A 12,415-nucleotide genomic window follows, 5' to 3' on the forward strand; every position below is an offset into this window, starting at 1 on the left:
CAGCCCCGAGCCAGACCCCTAATTGCCAGCTTCTCCTAAGTGCCAGGAAAAAAAAAAAAACAAAAACCCTCTCCAGCCCTCTGCCCCCTCCCCCTCACAAGCCCAGCAAAGGGGGTGGGGGATGGTCAGGCAGGTTCAAAAGGTGAAATAAATGAATCTTTACACATTATAAGGACCCAAGCAACATTCTCTGTGGCATTAGTGCCTGAAATGGCAGCAAGTAAAAGCAGGTGTGCCGGGCGCCCTGTCAGCTAACGACACTGATAAGCCTGCCATGCCCGGTTCTGCTTCATTTCAAACAGACTGCTGGAAAAAAAAGGAGGGGAAAGCCAGAGCAGAAATAATTGCTGGAGCTTCCAGTGAGCTGAGAGAGCCTGCAGGCAGAGATCAACTCGCCTGATTTCATCCTCTTCCTTTTATTTCTATAACCTTAAACGTTCTGCTATTATAAAAGTCATCATGTCGGCTTTCTCCCCAGCCTCTCCGGCTGCCCATTTTCAAATTGTATCAATTGGTAAGGCTTTGGGGCTCTAGGATTTTCATCTTGATTTATGGTTTCTGTGCTTTAAAGATGAAGCAAACTCTGTTGGCCTGATTTTGAGCATGGAGGCACACCGTCCTGGGTGAGTGTTGGTAATCAGATCGTCCCCAAATGGTGTAGAAACTAGCCTGGTATCTGTCTCTTCTTTCTTTTTTTTTTTAAAAAGTAATAGTTATTAAGGCAAATAGCAAGTGAATAGGTCATGAATCTTCGGCTAAAGTGGGTGAAGGGGAGTCTTGGATCCTGGGCAGTAATTTGGGGTTGGGACAGCAAGCTCTCAGGTCATGAGGCCATTGGTGACTGCTGGCTTCAAAACTGGGGAAATAGTGATGAGAGGTAGGCAGACAGCAGGGACCTCGCCATGGGGTCCTTCTGAACTGCCACTTTCTAAGTCAAGAAAGAAAGGCCCTGAGAAACAAGAGCCATGCTGGGCTTTTTAACCAGAGGAGTCCATAAACGGGAAAGAATAAGAAAATTAAAAAAACACAAGCCTGGAGAGTTCCTGTTGTGGCTCAGAGGTAACAAACCCAACTAGTATCCATGAGGATGCAAGTTTGATCCCTGGCCTCACTCAGCAGGTTGGGGTTCCTGCATTGCCATGAGCTGTGGTATATGTTGCAAACACAGCTCGGATACTGTGTTGCTGTGGCTATGGCATGGGCCGGCAGCCGTAGCTCCGATTTGACCCCTAGTTTGGGAACTTCCATATGCCACGGACGCAGCCCTAAAAAGAAAAAAACAAGCCCAAACTGCCAATTTCAGTAAGTTCATAGGCTGGCAGCGAGAGCTCAGGCTTTGCTGTCTAAGTACACATGCCAGGATGGGGGGTGGGGGCAGCGAGTGGGTTATTAAAATATTATCGGGGTGGGGTTCCTGTCGTGGCGCAGTGGTTAACGAATCCAACTAGGAACCATGAGGTTGCGGGTTCAGTCCCTGCCCTTGCTTAGTGGGTTAAATATCCGGCGTTGCCGTGAGCTGTGGTGTAGGTTGCAGACGCGGCTTGGATCCCGTGTTGCTGCGGCTCTGGCCTAGGCCAGTGGCTACAGCTCTGATCGGACTTCCATATGCCGCAGAGCAGCCCAAAGAAATAGCAAAAAGACAAAAAAAAATAATAATAATATTATCGGGGTACATCCTGGGAGGGCTGCTGAACAAACAGCAACTCCCACAGCCCTCTTCATGCACCATCCATCAGGAACTCTAGAAGCCACCACCTACTGGCTTGGTCATGCCCAAAAGTGTGCCCAGGTCTCACACACACACACACACACACACACACACCCTGGGGCAGCAGGCAGTAAACTAAAAAAGGAAACAGGAGGCGAGAGAAGAGGTTACCCGGATGCAGAGCAAGAGATGGAGTTCTCCACTGGGCTCTGACCCAGCATCTTTGGAGTGAGTTTGGAGCCTCAGCGAGCTGGGTGCCGTGCGGTAGAGGCACAGGGAAGCCTGCTGCATAGGGATCATGGATCAGATCTGGGTGCCACCTGGCCCAGATGCAGCCAGACACACCTATAAGTTAATCACAATGAATTATCAATGGGACTCTCGGGGATGGAGGTGGCAAAGACCTATGAGCCCCACCATGGGTGTCCCCAGGAACGGTGATGGAAGGTGCCCAGGGTCCCTGCCCGAATACTTTCCAATTAATCTCAGGGTGCAGACTGCAGGCCTATCGAGTCTCAGCATGGCCTTTCAGAGCCTCCCATGTCACGCTTTCCTGAGACTTAAGCCTCTTTCAAACGCTTGCTAACAAGGGAGGTGGCCCTCCCGGGTCCAGGTAAAGCTGTGGCAAGAACGAAATCTCAGTGCTACCCATGAGCAAGGAGAGAGATGGAGAGAGAGAGAGAAGAGAAAGAAAAAGGGAATGCTAATTGTGCCAGGCACGCTGACAGATTTGACAGAAAGTGTCTTCATTGAGAAACTGCGATCTGAAGTTCCCCCTTGTTCCTTCAGAAACCGGAGGAGAGAGGCGTGGGGGAGCCTGACAGGAAGTGCGGATTCTGAGACTTCAAATGCACGCATTAGAAAAAACAAGCAACACCTGCAAACAGTAAGTACTTATTTATATTTTATGGAGTGTGTGTGCTTGGGATTCTGACAGGGTTTTAAACAGAGCCCAGATTAGGCCCATTCAGAGGCGAGAATGTCCCTTTTAAAAATGCATTACCCCGCTGCCCGGGCAGGTCGGCCCTGGGCTCCGCGGGCCTCAGGTGAGCCCTGACCCCGCCCGACCCGGTCTAACAAAACACACATGCGGGGCGGCGCGGGGCGGGCACCGCGCCTGGGCCCCTCTCTCAAGGTCAGCGCTCACGGGCGCTGGAGGGTTAGTATTCCGCAGGCTTCTCCCTCAGCTGACAGAGCCGCTTTGAACTTTTCCCTTTTGAACAAATAGGAAGGGAAACCGCCAAGAAACAAGTGCCGGGAATCATAGAGAAAGAGCGTGTGGCAACTAAATAAATAAGCCGCAAATAAATAAATAAGTGGCCAGCCGTGCGTCCCCCGGCAAATAAAAGGCCTTTCCTCTCTCCGATTTCCAGTGTTCCCCCGCACTGGATCCCGACGAGAAACTTGAAAATAAAAACAATAGGATAAACCTGCTATCTTTTTTTTTTTCCCTCCCCTCTGAAGGCTGAACCCTTTCTTTTTGACAACAAATAAGAGGCAGTTGGCAGGTATAGTGTGCTGTGCACCATAAAATATTTAGTAAGGCAATAACGACTCCCCGGACAGCTTAAGAAAACCACGATTATATTCAGAGAGAAAGCCACGAACAAACAGAGGGGGGGAAATACAAAGAAAGATAAAGGAAGGCCTTTCATCCGGACTTCCTGTCCAATAAGGCAGCCAGGCTTGATCCATATGTTTTGAGAAAAATCAAAGTCACAACTATCCAAAATGTCAATTGCTCCGGTAAGGAATATTGTCTAACATTTTCTATTACACCGTTCGAGAATTTGCCTCCCAGCGCAATTTGGAAGAAAAAAACTCTTTTATTCCGAAAACACTCAAAGAAAAGAGGAGGCTGGGGCGGGAGGGAGGGAAAAAAAAAAAAAAAAAAAAACCCTCAGAACAAGGCGCGTTTCAGTACGGTGTGTAATACAATAATGCTCTCGGCTCCCAGACCATCCTGAAAGCCGATCCGCTGATGAAAGTGAGTTCTCCTCCACACCTCTCATATGTGCTGTCCTTTCTTTGCAGACACTCCTGCAAAGGCACTTCCTGGACAGTTGGAGGTAACACAGCCATCTCCGTGCAGCGGGAAACCCGAGAGACCAAACTTTTAGCAGCCTTAATATTTGGATAATCCTGCCTCATGATTTCAGGGTGGATCCTGGAACGCTTTACCAGCTCCTCCACGTGATAGGTACCTGGACCCTTGGGTGACCCCCTTTAGAAGGGGGCGATGGTAGGACGCTGGCATGTAAACAAACATTTGATTGCTGCCTGGGCAAAATGTAAACAAAAGCCAAGCACCTCACCCAGGAGATGGGGCCGGCAGTGTTTCGTTTGACAGAACTTGCCATTCGGCATCTCCTGGATTTGCCTCCTCCTCCACATCCTGGAAATTCTAGAGGGAAAAATCACGCCTGAGTGACTGCTGTCTGTGGCTTGTGGAATCTTAAATAGAATGAAACAGGCCTCCGACAATCAATATTACTGACATATTAATCTCTGCAAATAAACTGTTGTTTGCGTCAAGGCTGTCTCAGTCCCCCAAATCATTGTGTCACTGCAGTTGAGGCCTTTGTGCCAGTGTGGTGGTATTTTTTTTTTTTTTTGTCCGGGTCATTTACCTGTAGGTAGCACTCCGATTGCCCAGGGGGGATTTGGTTTCATAAAATAAAATCAGAGAGCAGGCCTGACCTTGCTCCCTGAATTCTCTGCTAGGGCTTTCTCTCAGCTTTGGAACAAACACTTGCCAAATGCCGAGAAGAGGCCCTTCGCCAATGTGGAGAGAGAAGGCCAGAGGAGGGCAGGTGATAGGTGCCTACGTTTTTGTCCCAACTCAGAGTTTATCAGAAATAGTTTGGAAGCACAAGAGAAGCCAGGCATTCCACGTCAAGATTTCCAAATTCTCCCCTATTTTTCCTTAAGGAATGGGAAGTGTACATGATACATCCAAAACTCTCCCAAGATTCCTAAAAGAGTGTGTGTGTGTGTGTGTGTGTGTGTGTGTGTGTGTGTGTTTATGGACAGACTCCTATCCAGGACTGAAATTCACCCAGTTTGCACCGGTATTAAATACTAGGATATTTTGTACCAGTGGATAAATAGCCATTTTTCCCGCAAGCCCTTTAATGCCCATCGCCCTGCCCTTTCCCTAGGGCCTCCTCCTGACCCTTAATGCAGCACCTAAGGGGTTAGCACCTGGCCAAGCAAAAGGACCTCCTTGATACCTGGCCAGGTGCTGATTGGTGGGGCCATTACCCACCGTTAGTAAAGATTTTGCTATCGCTCAGGGCCACCACATTCATCTCCCAGTCTGAGGTCATTCGGCCTGTCCTTGGCTGAGTTCCTGCAGAACTTCTTCAGCAGAACCAGAAAGGCATCAGGTGGGTAGAGCCTGTCTGAGCTCTCCCCTCCTTGGGACCAGGTTTCCGATTGCCCTCCGTCTGAGCCACCGCGCCTGGAGGTGCCGGACACTCAGGAGCCACAGAGCAGGCAAGCAAAACTCAACCACTCCTTTCCCAAGTCACAAGCAGTAAACAGCAGCAGAAATCAACAGCCACAAGGGTATAATTGTCATTAGTATGTAAATTTTAAAAGCTCGGTCAAAAATATCAATACCTCCCACTTAATTTATTACTATATAAAGACGGATGGTAGTGAAGCATGGCATTGATTTTCAGAGCCCTTTAAAAAAAAAAAAAAAGCAAGAAAGAAAATCGTCCAAGACAACTTAACACAAAATGCTGTGTCTCAAAATTAATCACCGTGCTTTTTTCAAAAACACACACTTACAAAAACACTGTACCCACAGCCTCTGCGGTTCAATTTTCTTTGATTGCCTCTCCTGAAAATGAAGCAACGGCATAGGGCGTTTCTGTAAAGAGCCCTCTCAGAATGGATTAGATGTAAAGATGGGTGAGCATTTTTACTGTATCGACAGCAAACCATTAGGCAGCCACACTCCAGCCCGGCCACTGAGAGGAAATCGAAAGGAAGAGTTCTCTGGCCGGGCAGGACAGCCCGCCAGCTCCCGGTCCCTCGCCAGCCCGAATGTCACTGCTCTTCCCCCCACCCCCCGCCTGCTGTAATTATGCCATCCGCCTCATATTTACCAAAGTGTTAGTAGGGAGAGTCATGACCACTAAATAAATAAGTGGATTCCTCAGCAGGTTTAAAACTGTTCTGGGGAGCCTGTAATCCTGGGAAATGTGTGTGTGTCTGAAATGACGCAGGGCTCAGAACATCGTCAATCGCTGCACCGTTAAAGGAGGAGTCGTGTCCCTGCTTTTGACAGGTGGAGGTGTGGGCATGCACACAGAGGGAGAAGCGGGGTGGAGAGAAGACGGCGAGGGAGCAAAAAGGAAAAGAAAGCAATAAAGACGTAGAGACGTATTGATGTGGGAATGTCTCTACCGTCAAGCCACTGGGGTTATTTTTGCTGTTTTTTTGTTTTGTTTTGTTTTGTTTTCCGGGAACCAAGGCTGCATCTTTGATTAAAATAGGGGTTGTGCTTTTTGCAGCCTAGATAGGGTTGTGCCTCTCTACCTCTCCTAGAGAGCTAAGATTTCTCAGAGAATGGGAACGTCCATGTTTTAAAGTAATAAGATAAGGATATTACTTGGCTCCTATTTCCTGAATGCCAGAGCTTGTTTGCTCACTCTTTTCAACAAACCCTGTGAACTACGGATTATTGTCTCCGGCTTTATGATGGCATCTGAGGGAACATTTTTTTATCGAGAGGTTCCACCAATAAGCAGGCTGCAAGCCAAGGGCTGTACCTCACAGTCATCAGACTAGAAATATGTACCTTTTCGAGAAGCATTTTGTCCAGAGAACCCCAGGCTCCACTAAGGACTGCTGAGCAGGGTCTGTGCTATCAGGCTGATATTTCTAATTTATCAGGACGCCTCCACCATCGTTCAGCCAGAACATAGTTCTCGCCCTCACTCTGCTTGCAAAGTAGAGGACTGTGGTTCCAAATGAACATGACGTTGCTAGCCGCCTTCCTGCCGTAATTGGATTTAATTCATTATCTTTCATTTCAGTAAAATCACAGGAAAACACAGGGATGCAAATGTGTAGGCTAATTGCTTATGGAAATGCAAGTGCCATCCTCACTATAAATTTACCCCTCGCATGAGGAAGACACAGTTGTGTCATTATCCTGGAATTTTGACAACAATATGTAATTATAGAGAGAAGCAGGTGTAATTAGCAAGTCTTTCCACAAAGCAGGTAGCATTCTTGGTTAAATATTTACAGCTGCGCAAACAGCCGGTAATAATGAGAGTTTTCTCAGCCACACGTTTCAGAGCATCCGACAAATATTATGAAAAGTGGTCATTATCAGCCTGGCGAGCACCGCTTTGCCTTCTTGCTTGTGAGCGATGCTCCTGCGCGGGTTTGCAGGACGGGAATCCAGGCTGAGTCGGCAGTGAGGTTTCAACAGTGATGAAAACACAGAGCTAAGACCGTCTCTTCCCTTGTTGCTGCCGAGAGGAGCAATTAGAGCTGCATATTTAGAGATGACATCAGCCAGGACTCCTGCACACACAGAGGGAACGCATCACGTTTTTTTCCCTTCTTTTTTCCTCCGTTCCCTTTTCTGTCCAAAGGAAACCCACGGCAAACTGCAGAGATGCCAAAAGCGGCGGGCTCGCAAACTCCAAACGGCTCACCAAGGGCCAGCCTGGCCTGCAGCAGGCGCACAAAATAAAATCAACGCAGCCCCCCACCCTGGGCAAACACCCTCTGTGGCTCTTTATTACCAAATGATTTGAACTTTGACCCCACCTGAACAAAATTAATATTTTCCTCCCAAATATTTAAAAAATTCCTTCTGGGGCTCTAGAGGAGTCAGGGAGTCTGCGAGCCGTAATTTGACATCCGCATTATTCTGAGGCTAATACGGAAAGCTATTCACAGGCTTATTTGGAGATGTGTCAATCAAGATATCGGGCGAGATGGACGCGGGCTTAGGATTGCAGAGAGCTTTCAGGGAACCACAAGATAAAAGGCAGGCAAGCTCTGATGAGTATGTTACGTCTTCATTCTTGATGACATTTTTTTTTTCCTTGAGAGGGGAATACAAACCTAGGAGATCGGTGTCCCAGGGACGGGCCGTTTTCCACACCTGTAAAAACCCTCTAACGTTTATTAAAAATGATAACCATAGACAACAAACATGGTGTCGAAATGCGCCTCTGTTAATTTCAACACGCTGATTAAGATTTTAAGCAACGCTTCTAAATTAGGCTGTCAGGCTGCCGTCCTCTACGCAGGGTTGAGGTTCTGATCTGGCGCGGGATTGTCTGAGCCAAACAGCCTTTCGGAGTGCATGGCAAGCTGGGCTAGCCCCGTTCCCTGTCCTTTTCATTCATTTTCGGTGAGGTGGAGGTGATTCAATTAGCCCCGATTGTCCAGGAGATGTGGCCCAAAATAACACGGCTGGGCTCTGATAGCCTCTTCCCAAGGTATTTCCCAGCTGACAAGTAACAATGTTAATTACCCATTGTTGTGATCTGAAAGACACTGGAATTTTAATTATGTATATTTGGAGGCATTTTGTTCATATGAGAAAAAAAAAAAAATCAGCTGACAGTGTTTTCCGCAGAGGGAACTGTCATCCTTGCTTGGAATCTCGGCAAACTTAATGCCTGTGATGTGACAGAGAAAAGTCAATTCCATCCAAGGCCTGAGCAACTTGGGGATGACTTCTTTTCTCAAGAGACAGAGAATAGGACTTCATCTCTGACACTCCATGTCCCTCAGCATCCTTCTCAGGAGGCCCTGATAGCCAGCGTGCTTGGCCATGTCTGCTCTGCTTAAGCAGAGGGGTCTGTAGTCACGGCAAACACACACCTCCAATTTCAATACCTATGAGGATCAACCCATGACCAAACAGAAGTGACATCAAGCACCTCCGAATGTCCCCCGGATAAGCTGGAAACATTCCCCGCTAGCTCCCCAAACTCGATTTAGAAAAATTCTGCAAGCTGGAAAAATAAAATCAAGTTCTCTTGGAAGCTGAGGAGAATTCAGGGACCCTCCCATTGCCCAGGAGAACTGTTTATTCCAGAAAGATGTTCTCTACGGCTATTCCTTCATCCCCCATCGCTATGAACCTGTCAAATGTCCAAGAGGCGCATGGTACCCCAAGGAGAGCCTGTGGGTGTTTATGGGGATCAGGTTGGACTTGATCTCAAAGTTGGACTCAGTCTCCAAGTTGGACTTGATCTCTCAGGGGGATCTGATGGTGTGTCTCAGAGCCTTGGGAAAACTAATGGGGTAGGGGGGAATCATGTAACTCAGCTAGGAAAGAATATAAAATTTTATTATGATGTTAAAATGAACAGTGATATATTATGGACTAGAATTTAAATTTATTGATGTTTAAAGACAACACAGGGTACTTGAAAGAAAACGTTTCCCTGGAGTAATGACCTCACCCTTGCCTGCATCCTACCCCAGACTCTGGGAGGATGGTTTCAGTTTACTCTCCTTTGCTTTGAAAAAGTCTTGGTCCTCAAAGAGTTTACAATCTGCTGCCTTTTTTTTTTTTTTTTCCCTTGCTTCCTAGTCTGGTAAAAAAAAAAAAAAAAAGAACCAAACCAAGTTGCAGAGGACCCAGGCCTGCCAATGGGGTAAATTTTAATGCAAAGAACCAGAATGATGAGCAAGAGAAAGCTCTGGGGTGAGAGGAGGGAGAGCGTATGCTTCACAAATAGATCATGGATACACGGGCATTCCTGTCATCTCTCAGAGGAAACAAATCCAACTACTATCCATGAGGATGTGGGTTCGATCCCTGGCCTCCCTTGGTGGGTCAGGGATCTGGCATTGCCGAGAGCTATGGTGTAGGTCACAGACATGGCTTATATCCCATGTTGCTGCGGCTGTGGTGGAGGCCAGCAGCTGTAGCTCTGATTCAACCCCTAGCCTGGGAACTTCCATATGCTGCAGGTGTGGATCTAAAAAGAGAAAAGAAAGAAACAAACCAAAACAAATAGATCACACCGTCAGCCTAGAACACATCTGGACAAACTGAATCTGCAAGGTAAGGGAGCTCCCAGAGACCTCACGCTCAAACCAATCCTATTTGCAGTAGGATTTCGGCAGCGTTGAGAACAGCCCGAATAAGCCCAACGACTTATTAACAAGCCTTATTAACAAGCCTGCCACAAGAGGACAAAGGAAAGGAAGAGAAGTAATTACCATTTATTGAGCAAGTACTACGTGCCAAAGTTATCTTCTCATTTGATCACAGTCACAAACCCATTTTCCAGATAAGGAAACCAAGGCTTAGGGGAATGGAGCCACTTGCCCAAGTGGACCCAACTAGCAGGTGACAGAGCCTGTGTCTCCCTCTGCCATACTGCCTGCCTTGAGAGCAGCTGCGTACTCCAGGTGCTTGAAATTTGGGCTGCCTAGAGGTCTCCTTGGAGAAAAGAACGAAAACTACAAAGAGACAACCGGCAATGTCACCAGTGGGTCCCATGGGATGAAGAAGAGGCCCCATTGCTTTATAAGTCATTCATTCATTCATTCAGTCACTGTGTTCATTCTTGCAGATCCAATAGCGAGCAGCAAAGATGCTTCCTACCTTCTGGGAGCTTACAGACCAGCCTCTTCATCAGACTCTGGGCTCCTGCCAGGGACCACATCTTTCACCTCCAAGCCCGGGCCTAGCCCGGAGCCTGGTCCACAGCACAGGTTCCATAAATGTTTTCATAGATAACAAAATACCATCTATCCCAATGCCTCGGGTCTCACATGAAAGCCCTTCCTAGCAGGTGTGCCCCATTCAGGCCTCAGCCTGGGGTGCTCACCTTCCCTCTTGCCGAGGCCTCGGGGGAGAGGGCCCGGCTCAGCCAGGGAGGTACCGGTTAGGCCGGCATTTGCTCAGGGATTACGGGGCCCCTTCCAGGAGAGGATTACCTTGTGTCCAAACCCACCGGGCAGGGGAACAGCCCTCCAAATATTTGCTGAGAGTTCCTGACCTTTACCTCCTGTCCCACAGGGCGGGCACGTGAGCTGGGCCGCTGGGGTGAGAGGCAGCTCCTCCCTCCCTCTCGCTGCCATCGCTTTGGTATTCAGACCAGGCCCAGCTGCAGGGGCAGGGCCTCTGCTTAGTCATCACTCCTATTAAATAGGGATGCCCATGATGCAGATCAAGGAGGATTTAGTTTTTCAACAAGTTAAACTGAAGAATCTGACCATGCTTCTGAAGACACAGCATTCTTCATTCAATTAAAGTTTTTTCCTAAAAACAACAATAATAATAATAATAAGGATGCCTAATGCCCCCCTGTTGACTCTGCCAGGACCACGAATGCCCTGAGTGGCCTCACTTTCATCTGTGCTCTTTAAGCAAACGTGCTGTCCTAGGAGCCCCTGCTGGGAGGATACTGCTTATGTTAAAGATGAGGGTGGAGGGGAAACCAGCTCTGACCTGCCACAGGGCAGCACGGGGGCTCCTGGCCAGACCTGCCCATCATTGAGCATCTGGAACCAGACACAGGATGTGGAGAGAGGCCCGTGGCTTCTGGAAGCTCAACATTTCCCCTCCCTCCTCCACCTCAAGATGAGCCACTCAACTAGCTCAAAGACATGCTACGAGGATGTCGGCCATGCTGGGGTCCTCCCAGCAAGCAAAGCCCAAGGTAGCAGGGCAACAAGGTCACTGCTGACCAAGAGGCACCACAGAAGAGGAAGAGGCCGGGCAGAGTCTCAGACAGACACCCGCATCCTAGCCTTCATCCTGCAGGTGAAGGGAGGGACCGAGCCAAAGGAGGAGGCCCCGGAGCTCCTGCAGCCTTAGGAACTGTGGTGCACCGAGACACAACTGCCCAATAACATACAGGATGCCCAGTTAAATGTGGGTTTCAGAGAAAGCACGCATCATTTTTTGACAACTTTTTTGCAGTACCTTTGATGCATAAAAATTGTGTACGTCTTCTGGCAGACACAAACTGCTATATACAAAATAGATCAACAACAAGGTCCTTCTATATATATATAGGGAAATGTATTCAATATCTTGTAATAATATATAGTGGAAATATATATATACATATATCTGTATAATTGAATCACTTTGCTGTGTATGGGGAACTAACACAACATTGTAAATCAACTGCACATCAATAATAAATAGTAAATAATTATATATCTCTTAGGTGGATAATTTATTTTTTATTTTAAAAAAAATTTTTTAAAGTATAGTTGATTTACAATGTTCCTTCAATTTCTGCTGTACAGCAAATGGACCCAGCCACATGGACATACATATTCTTTTTTTTTAATTTTCATACTATCTTCCATTGCATTCTCACCTAAGAGACTGAACACAGTTCCCTGTTCTGTACAGCAGGACCCTATTACCTAGCTGTTTTAAATGTCATAGTTTACTTTTAATTTTTTTTTTTTTTTGGCTGTGCCCCTGGCAGACAGATGTTCCCGGGCCAGGGATCAAACCCACACCACAGGAGTGGCCCCAACGCCAGATTCTTAACCTGCTGAACCACCAGAGAACTTATTTAATATTTTACTTTTTATTAAAGTATCCTTGATTTACAGTGTTGTGCCAATTTCTGCTGTGCAGCAAAGTGACCCAGTCATATGTGTGTGTGTGTGTAAAATTCCTTTTCTTATATTATCCTCCATCATGTTCTATCCCAAGACACTGGCTATAGTTCCCTG

At 47.4% G+C, this 12,415-nt stretch overlaps 1 long non-coding RNA gene across 1 annotated transcript; it reads left to right on the plus strand.

Moving 5' to 3' along the window:
- Positions 291-4,243, plus strand: LOC110261429. Its single transcript, XR_002345512.1, has 3 exons — positions 291-623; positions 2,498-2,594; positions 3,743-4,243. It is a non-coding gene; the product is annotated as an uncharacterized LOC110261429 (long non-coding RNA).

The sequence above is a fragment of the Sus scrofa genome, chromosome 6 (assembly GCF_000003025.6).
Source record: "Sus scrofa isolate TJ Tabasco breed Duroc chromosome 6, Sscrofa11.1, whole genome shotgun sequence".
In the NCBI taxonomy this organism is placed as follows: domain Eukaryota; kingdom Metazoa; phylum Chordata; class Mammalia; order Artiodactyla; family Suidae; genus Sus; species Sus scrofa.